Raw genomic sequence first — 5,764 nt, forward strand, 5'->3', positions numbered from 1 at the left:
GTCAGGAAAACAGAATGTTTGGAAAAGAGCACTAATTGCTACCCTTCGTGGTTGATGATCATTGCCTAAGGAGATTCATTGCCAGCTGTGTATGAATCCACGAGAAAAATATACCCTTAAAAAGTTACGTGAAGACCTTAATAGCCCTTCCATCTCATTTAACTTAATAGCATATTAAGTTCATTCATTGAAATAATGTTTTTCATTATTATTTTCCTTCCTACTCTAATCTGGTACATTCTCTTTCACTGGTCCAACAACATGAATTCCACCCCATTTCAAGCATGCTTTATTCAACAAATATCGAACATTTATCATGTCATGCTCTGGGGATACAGTTATGGGCAGACATCAGACAACATCCCTATCATCGATTTGCTAAAGGTCTATCAGGAAAAATAGAAATTAAACAAATAACTAAAGAAACAATTATCTACTTATGATTTCAATAAGGACTGGGAAGGTAAATACAGTGTGCAATGAGAATCTATGAACAAGGGATAGTTAGGAGGTGGGGGTGGCCAGCTAGTTGGAAAGTTGGTCAGGTAAAAGTCCAGAGAATGATTATAGGCAGAGAGAAATGCTTGTGGGAAGGCCAAAAAGTAGAATAGCCATTGGTACTCAAAAGGGAAATGAAATAAAAGCAGAATGGCTAAAACAGAATAAGCAAGAGAATGGGACAGGGGGTTGGAGGTTGAGCCAGGGGTGAGATCACAGAGGTTGTCATAGAACAAATTAAGGAGTTTGCACATTATGCTAATCGGAAGTCATTGAAGTTTTAGGCAGGTGAATGACATCATCCATTGAGGGACATAAAGACATATGAGGGCTGTTCAAAAGGAAATTTACAAAAGTAATTATCAATGTATTACTGATACACAACAGTGGCTCATTCACCTTCTTCAAGTCTTTACTAAAATTCCCTCCTCCGTGAACCTCCCACCTTAGACCATCCTATCTAAGATTACATAGCCACTTCTCCCATACCAGCCTCTAGATGCCACTTATTCTTTTTTTTCTATAGCACTTGCCACTTTCTAACATTTTAGATAATATTCTTATTATAGCCTGTCCTCTCTTGCTAGAATGTAAGCTCCACTGAGGCAAAGATATTTCTTTCCTAGAACGTGCTTGGCATATGGATACTCAACAAAATTTGTTGAATTCTTAGCACATCACATTATTATTTAAAACTATATTGTAAAACAGTATATCCATCAGAGTGTCTGATTCAACAAACACAATTTAAAATATTTCCTAACTATGTGGTCCCCAGGCAAAACATATACTGTGTGAATTAATTCTTAAACATGAAAATTGCTGCTGCAGCAGAAATTCATTATCTACTTATTTAAGTTTATGGAAAAATAGTTTTAGCTGATAAAATAAAACATACAAATACATTTAGTTGCTCAGAACACACTGAGTGGAAAGATTATGAAACTTGGTCAGGAATCATGAGTCACAATGACAGCTTAGCTATTCTACAATGTAAAATACACCTATCAAAATATAGTGCCACGCTAACAAAATTTTAATATTTTCATAGCATGGCAGTAATTAACCCTTTAAACCTGCTTTTAAAGGATTCTACCCTTACTTGAAGGTGTTTTAAGGACAAATATGCAGTTGACAAGTTGCAGCTTGTGACAATGTCTAGAATTCCTTGGAGAAAAGCCAGTTGATTTATAAAAAGTGCCAGGAAGTTTTCTTTCAATTTCTCTCTGTATCTGACCTCATATAATCAGAGGGATCTTAAGAGTTTCTTGATTTATTTCACAAATTAAATTTTTCAGAAAAATTCATTCTCATTGTCAATGTCATTACTACTCATGATTTCCATTCATTCATTTATTAAACTCATTTATTGAGCATCTACTATGTTTTAGGTATGATGTTAGATACTGGTCCACTCATTCATTAGCTCATTCATCAAACATTTATCTGTATTGAGGAGAGGCACAGATTTTAAGAGATAAAATGCTATAATTACATAGGCAGGAAGTTGATTAATAAAAAAATAGAGAAGACTTAAGTAAATTGAGGTATATTTGATTTTTATAAAAAGAAAACACCTCCAATTACCTCCAGTTTTAAGTGTTAATTTGGTTGTAACTAAGGCTGAAAGCAAGAAGAAGAGACTATGATTGAAAATCTTCTTTATATTCAACATATATAGATATATTAAACCAAATATGAAAATCAAAAAGTAATTATATTATTTTGATTATATCTTTAGCACTATAAGTAAACATGTTTGCATATTATTAATAGTCAACTTTCTAAACCACTTGAAGACAGCTAACACATGAAACTATAGTACGAGATAATATGACTAAAACAGAGCAGAGTTCTTGCTGCATTTGATCTCTTGCCTCTGAAACCATTCTTAGAAACGGGGCTACTTTATTCATATTTGCAGAATCAGTGTTATTTCAAGTTGGAACCAATTCAGGTAGTATTTATTTATTTATTTATTTGATTAATTAATTTTTTTTTAGGTGAGGCAACCCTTGGTTGACCTCACAGATTGCAAAGACCTCATCATCTTACAATCCCTTATTTTTTTTATTTTTTACTCCTACAGCACCTGGTCTTTCTAGGTGGTCTCCCATCCAAGCACTAACCAGGACCAACCCTGCTTAGCTTCCGAGATCAGATGGGATCGGGCTTGTTTAGGGTAGCATGGCCATAGACTCAAGTAGTGTTTAAAAATTACTTTTAATTCCTGTTCTACATTTTCTCTCTTACCAGCATTCCTACCAGTGTTGGAGTCCTGCCCCTGGCCCTGCCTGCTGACTGGGCTCTGCTTCCTTATGGCTCACTTGCCTGGATAACAAAATACTGCCTGCCTGCTCCTCAGCTCTCACAGTATGTGCAGTTTGGACTGAAGCACCTGTGCCTCAACCTCTAGAGATGCGCTGAGGTCCATATACCATTTTTTTCATCCTTCTGTAGCTGAACCAGCCTAAATAAAGCATTAGAATGTATTCAGCAACAGTTAAAGCAATCTATTCTACATAAACTTGCTCATAGTTGATAAAAATAGACAAGATTATGTGAGAATATTCTTCTACGCATGTGAGAAAAATTATTCATTCTATTAGCCCAAGTTATCCTTCAGGATTATGACGGTGGCTTGTGTTATTTTATTTCTCAGATAATTCTGCTAATTGCTGTTCTTCCTTAAGTTTCCATGTAGGAAGAGATTTGCTCCATGGAATGAGTACATCTCTACTGATCTGATTTCAGACAAGCCTCTCTGAAGAAGCTCTACCACAGGACCTGTCATCTACACTTTGGGGCTGGAAGAAGCCAGCATGCACTGTTTGATGACAGGTACTTTTGTTTCCAAATTGAGGAGGCCAAGATCAAGCTAACAAAGTTTAGAATTAATGAGCTATAAAGCTCCAGAGGTATGTGTCTAACCTTCCAGATGACAGTGACACTTAAACCTATCATAAATGCCACCTCCAGCCTTTGAGATGGTCACTATGGAAAGCAAAGTGGCAACACAGACTTTCCTGCAATAAGTTCCTTGACTGTGGCCAGAACCCAGTCATTAAAATGATTGTTCCTAAACACAGCTGCATGAAATTAAGTGGATGAGAATGAGGATATCAAAATGCCTCCACGATGGCCAGCTGAAGCTCAGACAATTGCAACTACAGAAAGCACAAAAGATATTTTAAGGACTTACTGATGCCTACTAAGTGGCAAAGCTGTGGGCCACTAGGGGATTATAGTCCCTGAAAGACAATGTACTTAAGCAGATGTAATCACCATTAAGGGCTTATAAGCAAGAGGTTGTACATCTGAGGCAGGTCTCAAACAGAAGCAGCTACACAAACCATTACTATAGTTGGAAATCAATCAACGATATTTATATATACAGTTCAGAAAGGGTTATGGCTCCCTAATAGGGACCATGTGGTAATAGCAATCAATAACATCTCCAAGTACAGTGGACAGCAACTAGCAATAAACCATGCAGCTGCCAAATAACATCCCTCACTGGATAGCACAAGGCTAAAAGCTAAAGCACCCAACAAAACTTCAAAGATGCAAACAATGGTATGTGTTATCGCAGAACTATGAACATTTTCAAAATTTCGTGGACTATGAATGAGAAAAACGTTCATATCCCTAGGAAACAATGCTACATAAATGCTAAGTTGTTTAGCATTTGGCTTACTTATTTATTTATAATTTATTGCTTTTGTCCACAAAATGAAAGCTTTAAGGTTTTCTTGTAATGTCAATGTCTGTTCTTTCTTATCAGCAAAGTCCTGAGTGAACTTGACAGGGGCTGTAGAATAAAGTCAGTAACAATGGAAACAAATTGTCTCTCTGTGTCTAGATATAAGAGATGCACCATTAACACTGATTGAGGTGCCATTAAACCAAATACACATCTCTGATAATGCCCATCTAGAAGCATCTGATACAGAGACATAACAAGACTTCAAGTCCACTAGAGATGATGCCAGAGAATTTCTTGAGTTTTGTTCTTATGAATACATCTAAAATCATTCACAATGACAATATATTTAACCCAGTTTTAGGTTAAGGAAGGCAAAATTTTAAGGTCAAGATGTACATTGATTAAGTCAATAATGGTCATAAATTTGGAGAAGTATATCAACTCATTCTTTAGTTTCTCCATGGGAAATAATTTGCACTCTAGCATTATTTTTAACTCATTTTTGTACTTAAAAGTGAAAATGTGATTCTCCATCGAAAACTTGCTTCTCCAAACTAACATTTTTTTTTAAAAGGAAATTATATATTTTGTTTCATTATACTTATATTTGGGGGTTATTTTGTGAATTTTCTAAGATGAGACTAATGTAAGTATTTAAATAAACTATAAATGTAGAGTCTTCTAAATGTCTCACAATAATGCTCTGTCATATGTAATGACTCCTGAATAACTGAAGCATTAGTTCTTGGACAAAGGAAAGTACTTGAGGAAAGTGGGGAAAAAAGTATTGCTAAATGCATTAGGTTCTAGAAAACATAAGGCCTGACTTGTTCTAGGAAAAATTAGTTTAAATAATAACACGGCATTGCATTCTCATCTGGTTATACTGAATATCGAATACTCTAAACTTTCCATTTTTCTTTAATGTTCTCTTTATTGGAGAAACAGAAGTGGTTGACTGACAATTACAGTTGATAATTATATAATTATAATTACAGTGAATCTAGATAATTATTTTGCGTGAGGACTTTTTTTAACTGACCAATAACACGTGTATGTTCCAGTTACACAATTTGAGGGGGTGTGAGAATATCAGATCTCCTCTCAGTATGCTGTTGTGTTCCCGGTGCTGTACAAAGACAAATGCATAGCCTTTTATAGTACTCACACAATGAATTATCAAGTGGAGCCCAAGTCATTCACCCTAAGCGGCTTAGAATGAAAACTGAGCTGTAGACAAATACAAACAACAACTGAAAATAGAGGAGAAAGTAAAATAACAAGAGGAAAATTTAAAGAGATACACACTAGACAGTGAGGTATACTGGCTCAACTCTCACGTGCTTTTAAGTTAGAAGTTTGTTTTGGGAAACCTCCTTCTCCAGACAACTTTCCTGATTAATCCTCTCCTTTCCCAAAGAAAAATTTTCTCCCTTGAAGTCATCTCTTTAGATTGGAAAAAAAGGAAAAAGAAAAGAAGAGAAAAGGAGAGAAAAGAAGAGAAGAGAAGAGAAGAGAAGAGAAGAGAAGAGAAGAGAAAAAGAGAAAAGAAAAGAAAAG

General features: G+C 35.4%; 1 pseudogene; it reads right to left on the bottom strand.

The window, feature by feature from the left end:
* Positions 1-2,578: 2,578 nt before the first annotated feature.
* LOC111742852 lies at positions 2,579-2,697 on the bottom strand (annotated as a pseudogene).
* Between the last annotated feature and the right edge of the window lie 3,067 nt (positions 2,698-5,764).

This window comes from Pteropus vampyrus, unplaced genomic scaffold (genome assembly GCF_000151845.1).
Source record: "Pteropus vampyrus isolate Shadow unplaced genomic scaffold, Pvam_2.0 Scaffold102, whole genome shotgun sequence".
In the NCBI taxonomy this organism is placed as follows: domain Eukaryota; kingdom Metazoa; phylum Chordata; class Mammalia; order Chiroptera; family Pteropodidae; genus Pteropus; species Pteropus vampyrus.